This window comes from Prionailurus viverrinus, chromosome F1 (assembly GCF_022837055.1).
Source record: "Prionailurus viverrinus isolate Anna chromosome F1, UM_Priviv_1.0, whole genome shotgun sequence".
Classification (NCBI taxonomy): Eukaryota; Metazoa; Chordata; class Mammalia; order Carnivora; family Felidae; genus Prionailurus; species Prionailurus viverrinus.
In genome coordinates this window covers 7842247-7859468 of record NC_062577.1, presented here as the reverse complement: position 1 = coordinate 7859468, position 17222 = coordinate 7842247, and the positions used below count along the sequence as shown (strand labels likewise).

The following is a 17222-nucleotide window of genomic DNA, read 5'->3' as shown; positions in this document are numbered from 1 at the left end:
TTTTGCAAAGTTGTCAAGCATGTGCCTCGCGTGTTGTTTAACTGCCTTGTAATCAGAAGTGGCTTGTGGTAATATCATGATTAGGTTGGGGGGGGGGGTCCGACGCTGCCAGTGAATTTTACCTTCAGTGACAGGAAGAGTAGATGGAACCTCTCTGAGAAGTCTTTCTATGTGCGGCTGGCCTGATGTGACAGAATCACAGAATATTTGAGCTGGGGAGGATAGATATCTCCAAGTTCTACTTGGAGATTTTACCAGGGAAGAAATGCTTGCCCAAGAACTCAATAAACCAGCCGAATGTCACGTAGAAAGTACGGGGCAGAGTCAGCACTTGAACCCAGGACTTTTGGATTCTTGCTCCAGCCGTCAGTCCTCTGGGCTGCCAGGTTGCCATGTTGTAAGTAAATGGAGCTTCCTGAACTGGCCGCTTGGGTCTTAGGTGCCCATGAAGATGCATGGCACGTTGGAATGGCGACCACCAGGAGCTCAGGTGACTGGGTGGTGTTAGCTCAGCCTGCCCATGAGGCCCTGATGGTGGCTGACCAGCCACCTCCATGAGCAGAAAACATGCTTAGAAGTGTGTTATCAAATCATTTAGGAATGGAAGGATTTGTTTTCTAATTTAGCAATTTTCAAGTGTACGTTTTCACGTATCGGATTTTCATAGAACGAACATACCTATTTAATTTTCTTTTTAAAAAACGTTTACTTATTTTGAGAGGGAGAGAGAGCACAGGTGGAGAGGAGCAGGGAGAGAGAGAGAGAGAGAGAGAGAGAGAGAGAGAGAGAGAGAATCCTAAGCGGGCTCCACGCTGTCAGCACAGAGGGGCTCCGTGTCGCAAACCGTGAGATCACGACCTGAGTTGACATCAAGTTGGATGCTTGGACGACTGAGGCACCCAGGCGCCCCACGTTTAATTTTCTTAAGGAGGGACATGCCCAGATTTTCCTTTCGGTTGTTCCCCAACCTAGTGTGGGCAGGACAGATTCTTAGGACTTGGGAGGATTTCCCTTCAAGGGTTTTCTGTTAATGCCATTTCACCCGGGATTCCCACCCTCCTGCCGGGCACCCCCCCCTCGGGAGGGAAAAGAAAATGCCTTTGTGTGGCTGAATCAGTGGCATCTCTGACTTCTCCGCTGAGGTTGTCCAGGGCCTGCGGTGACCACAGGGATAGTGACCCACTGATAGAAGATTCTGGCAGCCAAACTTGCCTCTTATAGTGACAGGGCATCTGTTAGGTTAACCTGGTTGGGGAGAGAAGATTGAAGCTAATGAGAGACATTCAAGTAATCTTCCTATTTAGTGAAGAGAGTGTGTTCTAACGATATGTTTCATTGTCAGAAACATTATCAGAGGTGGGAAGAAAATTCAGAGCAGAGTCACGCGCCTTACTTCATCCTGAATGTGTTTTCTGCGCAAGCAGGACAATGCTGCTTGTAACAAGTCCCAGCCGCCGAGCTCCGAGAACTCACCAGGGCTGACGGATGTCTGGCTGGTTTAGTGAAGTGACAAGCAGCAAGAACAGCTAACACCTGTTGAGAGGAACTCGCTCGGTGTGTGTTTTTCACATGTTTTAGGTCAACCAATCTTGTGGTACTTTTACTGGTCTTCGTTTTGCAGGTGGGGGGACGGAGGCTCGGCGGCGTGTGGCTAGCACAAACCGGAGCTGGGCTTTGACCCCGGGCAGCCTGCCCCTCCCCCTCCCCCACCAGCCATATTGCTTCTGGGCGGGGGATAAGAGCCTGACATTTGTCAACGAACTTCAAGGGAGGAGCTGAGGGCTGCTTGCCACATGGACAAGGGAGTTGCAAAGGGCAGGTCCGGTGGAGGCAACACAATGTCCCCACCTGAGGAAACCAGCAAACACCTGCCAATGTTCTCGGTAGCCCCCCACCCCAATCCCTGGACCCTCCTTCCCCACTCTCAGGGTGGGTCCTGGGGTAGAGAGCCTGGGGGCATCTTCCACTCAGGGCCCTCGGGACCCTGACGCACAGCCTGCCCCCACGCCCTGCTGGCCTGGTCTGGTCCTGACGACGCTTCTCAGCTTCTCCTAAGACTATCTGGCAAGGTTCTCTCTACGATGGCTCAGTTTATTTGTTTTGAACGCTAATTGCCATTCGCCATGATGCGGCTCAATGAGGAAAGGGAAGAGGCACGTTAACATGCAATAAAGACACGGGTCTTTGCCATCAGGCATCATTAAGGGAAGGACACTTGCAGCTTAAGACATTCATTTCCTACCTGGGTGACCGTCGAGCCCCTGCTGAAACGGCCGGCAGAGATGCCGATTGGGGGGTTGCTGAGCCAGCTCTGTCTCCTCCCTCCCTCCGGAAAATGGAAGAAGTCTGTCAGAAGGGAGGGTACCTCCCATCTCGGGAGCACCGGGGTTGCCCTTTAGAAAAACATCGCCAGCACATTCTGCGATCTCGAAATGAATCTGAATGGTAATTCAAGCTTCGGGGCTTGCTCTGGATTTTAGACAGTGTCTCTGTCTGCTCCAGAGCCTCCTTTCTCCTGCTCCAACTCTGACATCTTGGCTCCACTGTAGCAGTGGCCTCCACTGGCAGAGGGACTTCGGCAGGAGGAGAGGCCACGGTGGCAGCTGGGGCTGGCCCCTCCTGCCCTCCGCGTGGTCTCCTTGGCTGGGGAGGGAAGAAGAAAGAGTTATGTTTCCAGGTCACAGCTGCCAGGGGCCCCAGCTGTGAGGCAGGGCAGTTCTGGTTTTGTTCTGAGCAAAGAAATGCTTCAAGCATGTTCTCCTCGGGAAGAGTCACTAGAAATTGGCCACTTCTCTCGGTAGCTTTCTGCAGTCAATGAGCGTTTGAGAAACTGGATTAAGGTCCAGCCCTGACTTGCCAGGAAAGTGTGTTTCAGTCAAGAATACACTCTCATTCTAGTGAGACCTGTTTGTTTACACGCAGGTGGATAGGGGACTGGGATGACCTTGATTTTCTCTGTTGTTGCAAAAAAAGTGTGTGTGGGTGTGGGTGTGCACGTGTACACATACATGTGAGAGAAAGAGGGGGGGCAGGGGTGGGAATTAGGAATCAGGGGAGGTACAGGAAGATGTACCCAAAGGGTATTCATGAGGGGCACCTGGGTGGCTCAGGCGGTTAAGCATCTGACTCTTGATTTCAGCTTAGTTCCCGATCCCAGGGTCGTGCGATCAAGCCCCGCATCAGGCTCCGTGCTCAGGGTGGAGCCTGCTGAAAATTCTCTCCCTCCCTCCCTCTCTGCTCCTTCCCTGCTTTCATGCATTCTCTCTCTCTCTCTCTCAAAGTAAAATATTAAAAAAAAAAAAGCCTAAACAAATAAATGAAAGGGTATCCACGAGAGAAAAAAAAATACAATCTCACGATTCCTTTTCTTAGCAACCATTAATCTGGAACATGGTCTTCCTTCAGGTAGGGGCCACTGTCTCTTTTCGTGAGGAAGCGGCCCTGTAATGTGTGAGAAGGACTGGGCTTGGTGCCCAGGACCTAAGTGCCCGATACACGCCAGCTCCTAAGGTCGCTGCACTGTGCTCTCCTTGATTGCTGGCCCATGTCGTCATCTGGCTCTTGTATTATTAATGAACCGTTCGTGTAGTGACACGTCGCTTTTCCAACGGAAGGATTCTTGACACAGGGATTCGGGCATTTGTTTCTTTGTGCTCCCTGTACGCCTGAGGTGTGAACCGCTGGGGTCCCTCCGACGACACCCAGCGTCAAGCAGTGCTCAGCAAACTTTTTCTCGAAAGGACCAGAGAGTAAACATCCTGGGCTTTACGGGCCACGTGGTCTTTTTCACAACTACTCAACTTGGCTGGCAGAGCGGCCTCAGACAATATGTAAACCCATGAGCGTGGTGATGTGCCAACCAAACTTTATTTACAGAACCCACAGCCACTCAGATCTGGCCACAGGCCACACTTTGCCAACCCCTGGTTAAGAGCAATGATCAGACGTCGGGTGCTTGGGCCCAGACTCACCTTCACTATGTCTTAGGCCCGGTTTTCCATCTCTGGGTTTGAAAGGAGACCCCAACAGTAAAGGTCTGCCCACACCACCACCCCCCCCCCCCCCCCGGAGTCTCTATTCTCAGGAACTCAGCACATCACAACATGGGGCTCAGCCGTGCTCAAAACAGTTCTGCTCTGTGCAACAAGCCTTTACGGGCAAGAAAGGCGAGCGGTTATGCAAAAGCATGTGTGTCAGAATCGCCAAAAGTGCTTCGAGATCAGTAGATACAAGTTCATTAACAGCACATGGACACGTGGAGGCCACTTCTCTAATTCACGCCAGAAGCTCGGGTCATAACGAAAGGGTGGCAGATGCCGTTTGAAACCTTCTATCGCCCTCGAAATTGGGTTGAGTTTGGAAGTGAAAATCCAGCGTCCTGTTACTTAAGGAAAGACAGACGCAGACAAGAATTAAAGACCAACAGAGTTTGGCTCCAAGTGGGAAGAATCATTGGAGGACAATAAAGCATTGGGTGATGTCCAGCTTTTGTCCCTTGGAAACCGGAAAGCTGTATCATAAATGCTGTCTGCCTGATCGTCCTCGCCTGCTCGATGTAACGGGAGGCGCCGTCCTCTCGGAAGCAATACTCTCCTTTGGGCCATGAGTAGAATAAGTCGAATCGAATCTTTCATTTCATGCTACGGAGAGTATGCCTCCAGTGTGGCATAGGAGATTGAAAGTCACCCAGGGGAAACTAACATAGGCGGTGATCATGGGGGGAAATGGGGTACAAAGAATCCATGCAGCCCTTCAAGGAGAAGCCCTCTGTGGGTGCGTGATCATGTGGACGATTAAATCATACTTGGCCGTTTTGCCAAATGCTTTCATGTAAATTACTTCGTGAAAAGTCTACAGCCCTCTGGGATGTTCCAGCAGACCTCCCTCTTACTGGTAGAGAAGCTGAAGCTTAAAGAAGGCGATTTGTTCAAGATTGGTTATTGGTAGATTTGGACTTTGAATTCCATTCTTCTGGATCCAAACCCAAGCTCTCCTCCTACGAGTTCATGTGGGTGGGTGATGTACATATATACCTGTGGCCGGGAGGGGTGGCATGGTCTCTTCTAAAAGAGACCTTATATAAGGTCTCTGTATAACCTTATATAGAGAGAATACGTACTACTAAAATTTGCACACGAGCTTCCATTATTACACATTATTTTTCATTCTCTGTTTCTTCTCCTCCTAGAGGCTAAATGTTCCATTCCTGGTTTTAACCCGAAGAAAAGCTAAGTAAATTCCATAGACCACTCTTGAATAAGACAAACTGGAAAAAATACACAATGCCCACTGACTGACCTAATAGGATGTGGACTCCCTTAGCCACAGCTAACCCTACCGATGATTTCCCAATTTCTCTTTCTGATATTTAATTAGTGTCCAATTGTGTCAAATCCCTTTGGATTGAGTGCTTGCGGCAGGGTTTCTCAACCTCTGCACGTCTGGGGTCAGATGGGTCTTCGCCCGGGGTGGGGGGGTTGTCCTGTCCATTGCAGGATGTCTGGGAGCATCCCTGACCTCTAACTAGATTCCCATTAGCACCTTCAAGTTGTGACAACCCAAAACGTCTTCTGATATTGTCAATATCTCAGGGGGCAAAATGTGCCCCTGGTTGAGAGCCAGTGACTGGGGTCATAATTTTTGTTTGTGATCACTTGGTGATGGGTTAAGCTGTGATGGGCCATCCGATCTGACTTCATTTTGGCCGTTAAGTTGACCAGCACAGGAGGCGGCCAATTACTCCATTGCTAGTCACTTCCCCAACAGCGGTTGGAATGACGGCTTCGGGGACGCCCTGTGAGCACGGCTTTTGGAAGGGCTCTTCCCCAGGGGGACAGCCGTAAGCCGTGCAAAGCCCTCACTTGACATTGGGCATCCACAGTTGGCAAGTGACTCCTTCGTCTTTCATCTGCATTTCCATCTAGGTGGCGAGATGGAGGGAGGTCGGTTTCAGTAGAAAGCGGAAGCAGAATAGACCAATGAGGCAACCAACCCTAAACTGAAATCCTGACGTTAATACTACCTAGCTATGTGACGTTAGGCAAGGTGCTTGACCTCTATGAAACTGCCTTCTCTTTTATAAAATGAAGACAACTCAGCCTGCCTTGAAGGTTGCGGGGGAGAACTGCAGATAATGCGTTATCTAGCCCAGAGGGCACACAGTAGCCCTACAATAAATGTTTTCTGTTACCATAAATTAAAAAAAGCAAACGCCTGAACAGATGAGTAGAACTGCCAAACGGAGTGCCTGAGGCACCCCCACGGAAATGCCAGAGGCCATGTCTGTCTGCTCTTGACCTCAAGGGTCTTCGGTTGACCCCTGAAGCATGTGCTCTTCTCCCCCAGCCCCTCAAGGCCCTCTGCACCTGACCTCACCCCGACGTCCCTGCTCCTCTGACTCTTGGGGGCCCTGAGCATCCCAAAATGGAGGATTGGAAGATGTGGACTCATGTAGACAGAGCCAAAGCATTGTTAGTTTTGCAGCTCATCTGTCCCGGGGCGTAACCAACCCCAGTTAGGAGCCACAGAGTGACAGAAGTGTGACCAGATGGGCGGACGGGAAGGCAGCTCTCTGAGGGCAGCTCAGAAGCTGCTGCCTTTGGCCGGGGGCTGGAGGAGGGGCTAGAGGGCAGGAAGTGATGGCGGAGAGCCGCACAGGCCAGGCCAGCCCTAGGTAAACGATGAAGGAGGCTTCTCTGGAACCATCTCTCTTCCCCTTCTGCGTCACGGAGTCTCTGCTTGGTAAAGGATCTCCTACGTCCCAATCACTATTTCACCAAGAAAGGAGCCCTGAGAGAGGAGGTGGCCGTCATGAGGCTGGTGGCGGACCAGAAAGGCGCTGCAGGTGCAAGTCAGGTCATGGATGGGGGGGAGGTGCCCCTTAAATGGGGGTCTGAGCTTGTTCCCGGTGAGAGTTTGTGATTCTAGATCTGCAACCCAGGACCCACGCTCAGTCCAGTGCTCCTGCTATGCCAGGCTATTTCCCTCATCCTCGCGTCTTTTTTATTTTTTTATGTTTATTTATTTTTGAGAGAGAGTGAACAGGAGTCAGGGAGGGGCAGAGAGAGAGAGAGACAGACAGAACCCGAAGCAGGCTCCAGGCTCTGAGTTGTCAGCCCAGAGCCCGAGGCGGGGCTTGAACTCACGAACCATGAGATCCTGACCTGAGTCGAAATCCAGAGTCGTGCTTAATGACTGAGCCACCCGGGTGGGTGCCCCCCTTCCGTGTCTTAATTTAATTCTAAGTTCCAGGATAACAGGTATTCCAAGAGATTTGTTTCCAAAACAAATACCAGCAGCACTTACAATCTTCTTGTCTTTGTTTATTTAATGTTCCTCCTAAAAGTAGTAATTTACCACCAAGAACGTTCCCCGCCCTGTAGACAATGAGAAATAAGCAAAACATGACCTGGAATGAAATCATTATTGTACTATATGCTGACTCATTTGGATGTAAATTAAAAAAATAATAAAAAATAAATAAAATAAATAAAAAGGAAAAAAAGAAAACAACATGACCTGGAAGTCAGCCATTTCACCGCCCAATGAAGTCGGACGCTCCGACTGTGCCACCCAGGCGCACCCCCCCCCCCCCCCCGCACGGTTTAAAAGAAAATGTTTTTCATATTCTAATGATGACAGGGTCAAAGCACACTTACCGCGGAAAACTTGGAAAATACGGAAAAGGACAAAGCAAAAACAAAAATCATTTTGTAAAAGTTTGCCACCACGACTCGTTAGCATGTTGGTGACTGTCCTTCGAGGTTCGAATAGGTGCGTTTAGTTTTGCAGCTGTGTTTTTCACGGAACAATAAATCCTGGCCATCTTTCCTTGTGGTCAAACGTGTCTCCACATCAATTTTCGTGCCGAGAGAGTGCCACATTTTATTCTACCGCTGCCTGTCGTTGGACATTTAGATGGCTTCACATTTTGACACATGATGACGGTGCTGCTGTGGACATTCCTCTGCATTAATCCGTGTCCACAGTTGGGGTTATTTCCTCGGAATAAATTCCTGGCGGTGGAATTGCTAAGTCTCCCCTCGCCCACGTCCCTTCTCCCTGGGGCCGATCTCTGGTGTCATCGTTGATGGCGATGTTAGAGTCCTGACTTCCCTCTGATGGTCTCACGTGGGACAAGGTACCTACCACACCCCTCCCGGCTGCTCCCAAAGCACGGAGCTGGTGACCATTTGTGGTCATGGTGGTCAAGTCCGAGACCCGTGTCGTTCCTCCCAGGCATTCATGACGGTGACCGAGGACCGCAGCGGACACAGCGTTCTCCTGCAAAGACGTCTCTCAGGGAATGCAGGCAGACCGTCTAGAAAACGGTCCCCATAGCTCGACCTTCCAACCAGCTCGGTCCCCGTTTGGACGGGCGGTATCCCTGGTTGTGATTTTCGGCCTCCCACCCTGTGTCTGCCTCTCAGCCCCACTCAGGGGGTTGTGCGTGTCAGCCGGTCTGGTTCGTTTCTCTCTCAGCCCGGCACCCCCTCAGGTTCTTTCTCCCTACTCCCTTCCCGACTCCACAGAGAGCGGATGGAGCAGGCTTCAAGGCCAAGGTGGTGCAAAATCTCGTCATTTCAGTGTTCGGTGGTGAGCTATTGCTTTAGAGCAGACCCATGGCCAGGTGCTAACCACGGGGGGAGGGGGGAGTTGGGGGTTGGGATGGCACACGGGGCTCCCGTGGTCCTGCTTCCGCACAGGCAGGCCCAGCTAGGCACAGCGGTCAGAGAGTCGGAAGTGACTTCAAGGTCATCAAGGCCAAACTCTTTTCCAAGATGGCTATCGCTCAACAGAGTCCGGGGTGGGTGGAAATCCAGATGGTTGGAAACACTTACGTGAGGAACAACTCACTACCTGCCTACTTGCTGCTTTGTTCCACGATTCTTGTCGCGTGAAACAGAAACGGAACCCACCGTTAATGTTATTCGTTCATTGATTTATTCAACAAATATCTATTGGGTCTCTAGTATGTGTCAAGGTGCTTTGGGAACAGCCGTGAACGTACAGATCAAAAAAAAAAAAATCCTAGACCTCACAGAGCTCATTAAATATTTAAAAATAGTTTCAAAAGATTTTAAAGATGGAGACAGACAATAACCGAGGTAAGTGGGTGACGTATGCAATGGTCGTGAGAAGTGCTAAGAGGAAAGATAACACAGGGAAGGTTCACAGAGAAGGTCAGGGTGGTGGTGGAGGGGATGGGCGTACGGAGGGTGTGCAGGGATGTCCTTGCTCAGAAGGGGACCCGAGAGTCCACCCCAGGAGGAAGTGAGCGGACACCTGGGGAAAGCCTGGCATGTTCCTGGAACTGGGGAGAGGTGGGCCAAGTGAGGGGAAGGCCGGTAGGACGTGGGGTCAGAGATACTGGGTGCCAGCCGGGACTCCAACGAGAGTGGCAATTGCTTACGGGCTGGAAGGATGCTTTATACCCAATGAGACGGAAGTTAAGGACTTGGACGGGCAAACAGATGCAATTTTGTGTTTTAGCACCAGCACCCTAGCAGCTGGGCTGGAGTTTACTGAGGGGGAATAAGACCGGAAGTATTACTTAGTGTCATTCGTTCAACAAGTAATTATTGAGCTCTTGTGTGCCAAACACCGAGCTAGATGACTTCCGGCATCTAATGAGCGCTTAGCCGGCGCTGGGCTCGAGGCCAGGCCCGACCCATCCATAATGGCAATTGTGTCTGTCTCCCTGTTTTACAGATGAAGAAACGTAGGCTCAGGGAGACCGCACGGCTAGCAAATAGCCAGCCTGGATGTAGCCCAGGGACTGTCCCACTGCAAAGCCTGCGATCCTGACCACTGTGTCATTGCTGGGAACTGTTTCTCACACTGGACTTTGCAAGTCTCTCTACGACAGCATGAGAAGTCCACTTCTAGGTGGTCACCTGGGCCCCCTGTCCTCTCCTCCCACTGTGTCTGTGGAGGGCCCCTCCCCCCCCCACGCTAGGCAGGGACAGAAGACCCAAGCGGGCGAGAGCTGAGTTCCAGCCCCACTGGGGCAAGCCACTCCCCCTCTCTGGACCCCGGACTTCTTTGCTCTAGGATAAGGCCTTGGAATAGGTCTCTAATCCTCCCTCCAGCTTTAGCGTTGAGCAGGGGAGGGGCAGAGAGAGAGGGAGGCACAGAATCCGGAAGCAGGCTCCAGGCTCCGAGCTGTCAGCACAGAGCCCGACGCGGGGCTCAAACTCAGGGGCCGTGAGATCTGAGGCCGTGACCTGAGCCGAAATTGGACGCTCAACCAACTGAGCCACGCAGGTGCCCCTCCTCATATCTGATTACTGACGAGACCTTCACACTCAGCACCCATTGCTTGAATATTCTCCCCCCACCCCACCCCCCACCCCCCATCTGCTCATCTGACCCTCACAGCAGACCTGAGAAGGTCACAGGTGAAAAACTCATCCCCGCGTCATAGGTGGGCAAGCTGGGGCCCGGTGGGCTACACGATTTCTCCAAGTTCCTGCTCACACTGGTGTGGAGGAGCCACTCCAAACCCTTCAGCCAACCCAACAGTCTCTAGAATGTTCCAAGTACCTGGCCATTGCCCACGCAGAAGGAGAACATCTGGTCCTTTCCAGAAAAGATGGAACCAGTCCCTAAATTGTTGGCAGAGGCTTTGCTGCAGTGGCCCCAGGGATCCCGACTTAATGGTTGGTGTGATACAAGAAACAGAGAGCAAATGGCTCTCTAGAAAGCGGGTTTTATTTGCCAGCCACACTACCCCCGGCCTTCCATCCTCCACGAGCTACTCCTGACCCACCTGCATCTTCCTGCTTGTCTTGCTCCCCTAATGACCCTGGGGAGACTCAGCCCGCATCACCCTATGATAGCCCTAAGCCATGTCCTCATTTTTCAGCCCTTAGTGCCCTCACAGCTGAGCCCCAGAAAGAATGTCCAAGGTCCCCGAGGCTGTACCTGCAGACACAGATTCGGCGAACGTAAGAGCGTACCGGTAGGCTTTACCGCTTCTAGGCCTGAGCAGGATGAGTGCTTCGTAAACGCGGGATGAGTTAATGATTCCATATAATGATTCCACCTAGCAGACACCCATCTACGGAGAAGGCTTCTAGAACAGAAAGTGTCTCGGCCTTAGGCGGCCACCTTCTGGGGCTGGGCTCTGCCACTACCCCGCTGTGCGACCTTAAGCATTTCACTTGATGTCTCTGATCCTATTTCCTTCTGTATGCAATGGAAGGTTTGGACAGAGGTAATTAGTAAGTTTCCTTCCAGCACCGGAACGCGGCTGTTCTGGAAAAGGCAGGCATGAAATACATCTACATTCACGTCATGAGCTGGAGCCTGGTGGCCTTCTGTGCTTATCAAACTTCCCCGTTTTCTGATGACACCATTATTACCAGACTTACTGGTTTCAGGAAGAAAAATGAAAAAAGGCATCTGTGGAAGGGGAATGATAAGAGGAGGGAAAAGAATTTGTAAAAAAAAAAAATATGAAAACAACACTGGGGCGCCTGGGTGGCTCAGTCGGCTAAGCGTCCGACTTCAGCTCAGATCATGATCTCACGGTTCGTGGGTTCGAGCCCCGTGTCGGGCTCTGTGCTGACAGCTCAGAGCCTGGAGCCTGCTTGGGATTCTGTGTCTCCCTCTCTCCCTCTGACCCTCCCCTGCTTGCACTCTCTCTCTCTCTCTCTCTCTCTCTCAAAAATAAATAAACATTTTTTAAAAATTAAAAAAAATACAGCAACACAATGACAAGCCTGAGCTCTGACCCATGGTGCCCTTGACACTGAGAGAGGGCTCCCCTACGAACAGCTGTTTCTTATATGCCGATGCTTTGCTCTGTGAGGCAGACAGGGGAAGACGGACAGAAAACAGACGACAAATGAAGAAAATGGAGGGCAGGGGAGGAGGTGGGAAAGGTTGGAGGGGGACCGTGGAATCATTTTCACCTGCCCAGAAGTGGAGTGAGATGGACCCCCAAACATCCCCCCCACAATGCCTTCCTCTGTGCCCCCAGCAGACCCGTGCACCGCCCCCCCGGCCCTCACTTCCGTGACTGTGAGGCCTTCTCCTCTTGGCTGACACCCTCCTGGGTGCCCCTGGACAAGGCCTCCTTCCCACACACACACACACACACACACCCACACACACCGGAGGGGTCCCTTTGAGATGGATCTGAGTGGTTTCTCACCTCCTACTAGGGGGACCTGTTCGTTCAAGAAGGAGGTTTAGGGGAGCAGGGTGTCCCCCACCTGGGGCTAACCCTGGCTGGGGAGGTTGTTTATGATTTCAAGCTGAAGACAGCCTACGCGTGGAGAGGAAAATTCCCCTCCTGGCTAGGTAAGAGGCTTCACACACCTCGCCAGCCTGTTGCTTTCGCTTTATTTTTCTTCGTGCACACCTAAGCTTCTAAATTTTATAAGCCACGGCTTACTTTTATCTCTGAAGGCGGTGGAGAATGTTGGACTCAGCAAAAGTCAGTAATGGCCAACTGGGAATAATCAAGTTGACAGCGGTGAGGTCTCCGCTTTGCTTTGGTGCCGCGAGGGTTAAACCCTCCTGTCCTCAAGCAGCCTGCCCCAGCCATGACCTCCCTCACCTCTTCTGTCCGTCCCCCTCCCTCACAAATGCCATCGTGAACATATTCAGAATAGTGACCAGACAGCCTTCATGCGTCGATTGGTTTATTTATCAAAAAAACCCCTTTTTTAACGTTTATTCATTTTTTTGAGAAAGGGAGAGACAGAGCACCGACCGGGAGATCATGACCCGAGCCGAAGTCGGACGCTTAACCGACTGAGCCACCCAGGCGCCCCTGCCTCAGACAATTGTGAGATAGCAAATTACAATTTTAATCCTCCTCCCTCCCCCCCCCCCCCCCCCCCCGCCGCACCACCACCGATGTTTTTATTGTGGGGAAAAAAGCACATAACATTTACCATCTTAATAACTTCTCAGTGCACGCTTAGTGACATTAAGCACATTATATGGTTGTGCAACCCCCGCTAATGTGGAAATGTCCCTTTTCATCTTGCAAAACTGAAACTCTGTACTGGTGAAACACCAGCGCCCCCGTCCCATTCCCCCCTCCCCCCCCAGGCCCCCGCGACCACCGTTTCGACTTCTGCCTCCGTGAGTTTGACGACCCTAGGTACCTCCGCCGGGCGGCCATATATGATACTGGTCCTTTTGTACCTGGTTTATTTCACTTAGCGTTACGTCCTCAAGGTTCATCCGTGTTGTGGATTGGTCAGAATTCCCTTCCTTTAAGGCTGGGTGATACCCCACTCCCTGGGGGTGGGGGGGGGCGCGCTTTGCTTCGCCCTGTATTTATTGGTCAGGGTTTGCCTCCACCTTTTGGCCAGTGTGAATAATGCTGTTAGACACATGGGCGTACAAATACGTCTTCAAGACTCTGCCTTCGGTTCTTCTGGGCATAGCGCTAGACGTGGGATTGCTGGATCACATGGTCGATCTGCTTCTAATTTTCTGAGGAACCTCCATGCAGTTTCCCACAGCGGCTGCACCCTTTACATCCCCACCGGCAGGGCACAAGGGTTCCATTTTCTCCACATCCTCGCCAACACTTGTTTCTGTTGTTCTGTTTCTGTTTTTTTTTTTTTTTTAATGTTTTATTTTCTGTTTGAGAGAGAGACGGAGAGAGAGACAGAGTGCAAGCAGGGGAGGGGCAGAGAGACAGAGACAGAATCCGAAGCAGGCTCCAGGCTCCGAGCTGTCAGCACAGAGCCCGACGCGGGGCTCGAACCCGCGGACCGGGAGATCATGACCGGAGCCGAAGTCCGACTGAGCCACCCAGGTGTCCTGTTATTTTGTTTCTTGATGATGACCATTGTAACGGACGTGAAGCGGTCTGAAGGTTTTTTTTAAACGGAAGAAATGCCCAACCTAGGATTTCCAAACTTGTATAGAGTAAAACGTACTCTTTCCGATGTGGCAAAGTACTTTCACAGATTAATGATTTTAACACACGCACAGAAATATAAGACCTGCTTATGTAAGTTCCTTCAGAGATGTCAAAAGGAGGAAAGGGAGAAGGAGAGGGGAAAATGGAAAGAACGGGAGAGAAAAAGTGAGTGGAATGGGGGCAGGATGGAGGGAAAAGGCAGCAGAGGTCCGAGGGTGGGCACCTGGGTTGTTCTCGGAATTTGAGGCCGTGGCGCCTGTGCGGCACACGGGTCCTGTATGCACGTATTTGCCCGAGGGACGTTGATTGCTTTCTACAGTGTAGCTCTGTGCTGGGAGGGACGCTGAGAAGGGCAAGTCACTTTCCAGTGGGCCCAGAAGGCCCAAAACGGGTCCGGATGGGGCCATAGGCAGCGGACCCTCCTGTGCACAAGGCCAGTTTCCTCACCGGGCCTGGCTGTCCCAGTACCTGGGGGCGGCCACAGGTCAGAGGCAGGGCTGGGTGGCATTGGGCCTTGTGTTTCCCACATTTCAAAAGCCTCTTGAAGGAACAAATGCATCCCAGTTGGAGCCTGGAGGGGTCCCCTGGGCTTCAGGCAAACAAAAGCCCCCCTCCTCCTCCCCAACCTCTTCTTCCTCCTCCTCCTCTCCTCCCTCCTCCTCCTCCTCCACCGCTAGGCTCCTGCTCTGTAAAAACCAGTGGGCCAGGAACCCGTCGGCCTCTCCTGTGGGCCAGTCACATCACATTTTATAGATCTCAGTAAAGAGGGCCCAAGTCCCTGTCTGCTGTCACTCTGGGTTTGCGTCCCTGCGTCGCTGCTGTACCATTTTTCTGGGCAAACAGAACCTCTAGGTGAGCAGCCCAATTTAGCTCCTCTCATCCCTGAACGGGGGTGGGGGTGGGGGGGATAAGGGGTTATCCTCGCGCGGAACACCACGGCCAAACCACACGGATAGAAAGAAAACGAACAGAGTTGACTGAGTATAGACGGCATTGCTGGTGTGGCCAAGGGAGTATCACCGATTCACCAGGCAGGCAGGCCACCTTTAACTGACCCTGTTTCCAGACCCCAAAGCCCGTGGTAACATTTCATCCTGTCTGAATACCTATTTTCAAAGAGGGTGAAATGTGGGCGCTTTTACTGTTGCTATTGGCGTGCCAAGGGAACCTCGCGGAGATTTGAAACTCTCATCCGAGAACACAAAATCTGTCCCTGTAAACACGGAGTATGGAGGGGGGCACAATCCGAAGAACCTATTGGCTGTCCCCCATTTGGGTATTCCGTAGCGACACATCCCTCTTGGGAAAATCTCGCCCTGGATCTGGACCGGTCTTTTGCAGGCTGTCAGGTATGAAAACCTCACAAATCCATTCTGTGCCTCTCGGCCCTGCTTTCCAAGTCGCCTCAGGTGTGGATTCCGGAAGCAGGAACGGAGCTGCCCTCGCCCCAAAGACAGCCAGCCGGTCCTGCAGGAGACCCTGCAACTTGTGGTGGCCCTGCGTGAAGTGGTCGGAGTGTCTCACGGGGGCCGGGGTGGGGGGGGGGGGACGATTCTGTGCTGACCCTCCCGGCAGGCAGCCGGGCCCACAAGCCAGAGAGAAAGGATGTGGTAGCGGAGACTGGCCTCTGTAGCGTGGGAACCAGCGGCGTGCCAGCGGCGACAGGTGCTGCGCCACCGGGCAGGTGCAGGGCGGGCCGCGGGGCGGGGCCAGTGGGGGTCTGCGCCCTAGACCCAGCCCTGCCGCCCACCCCGTCTGTTGCATTCCCGTTCTTCAGTCTGCAAAGTATTTTCACGGCGGCGGCTCCCCGCTGATCCCCGCCACGGGCCTCGAGGCTTGCTGCATCCCCGTTTCGCTCCGGAGCTCAGAGAGGTCAAGGGACCCGCCTGTGGCCCACAGCCCTCCTGCCTCCAAGGCCGGGACTCTTTCCACCTCCCCGAGACGTCACTCGTGAGCTGTGGTGTCCCGCGTCCCCTCTGAATTTGGTTTCTCATATGAAAAATGAGGGGGTTGGTGCAAGAACCAGTTTCTTGGTTTTGCTGCGATGAAAACATGTTTTCTTTCCGCTGACTTTTCCACGTTGCTCATTTCTTCGGCCTGGCGATACCTCTTCTCTCGTCGCCTCTCAGGAGCGGCCGAGCTGCTGCCACCTGCCCCTCTGAGCAGAGGGTGTGTCCTTGAAGGGGTCCGGGGGGCAGTGTGGACAGGGAAGGAGGGGGAGGGGAGGAGGCCCAAGGACAAATTGGCCCCCTCCCCGCCCCAGCCCTCAGGTCATTTTCTTTTTGGTTAATGACCTTGTTGTTTGACCTTCTGGGCAGCCCCATGGCTTCTTTCCCCACCCCCATCCCATGGCCATCTGGTCTACTGGGCTCAGCCAGAGGGAAGCAGGGAGCAAAATTCATCTTGTCCTTGACGGGGAAGAGCTGAGATGAGCCGGACCCAGCCAGAGGGCATGTGGGGACTTAGGCTGGAGACAGCCTTGAAAGGAGGGCTTCCCGAGCTCTGCCCTCCGTGTCCCCCGCCCCTGCCCCGGTGTCACCCGTCAAGGAAGCCCTGACCAGCGGGCCACTCCTTCCCTGTGCCTGCCAGCAATGCGGCTGCAAAGAGACAGACAGACAGGGCACCGGTCCTAGGGAGATCTTGGGGATTCAAGAGAGGCAGGTGCACACCAGATCACCTCCTTCAGCCTCCAGCAGTGCGCCCCAGGGCCCGAGATCCTTCAGCTGGCTGCATTGCACCATAAATGCTCCTGCGGCCCCTTAGGGCTGGCACCCGGCAAGGTCAGCTGAGGGGCAGGGCCACCTCACCCTCATAATGCCGGCCACCCACAGGTCTGCTCAGGCAGGTGTCGCCCCTGCCACCTCCAGCCCCTGGCCTGCCTCTGTTTCCCTGCAGTGGCAAAAGTGGGGGCTATACGTAGGCCACGTTCTCAGGATGTTCTGGCCAGAGGGCTTCCCCCCCCCCCCCCACCGTCGGGAACTCCGCAGTAGCCTCTGGGCCCCTGGAGGGGAAGGAGCAGGGAGGGGGCTGTGGGGGGCCGGGAGGCGGGCCAGTGGTTGAGATGGAGGTTTGGGATCCTCTATGACCAATGGCAGGTGAGGAAGGAGAGAAAACAGACGCGGAGAGGGGCAGGGTGGGCGGGCTGCATCCATCTGATGACTGGAGGTAAAGGAGTCAGTCTCCCGAAAGACAACCTGCTCCCAGAGAAACAAGAAGAAAACAAAAGAGGGCCACTGGCCTCTGTGCCAGAGCATGAGGAATGATCTGGAAGAGCCGCGGCTGCAGCCGGCACCCCGCCCGGTGTAGCTTCCACCCCCAGGGCCACTCT

At 53.0% G+C, this 17222-nt stretch overlaps 1 protein-coding gene across 3 annotated transcripts in view; it reads left to right on the top strand.

Moving 5' to 3' along the window:
• CD247 (CD247 molecule) overlaps positions 1–17222 on the top strand; it is a 72840-nt gene that overhangs the window by 10978 nt on the left and 44640 nt on the right. The window lies entirely within an intron of this gene.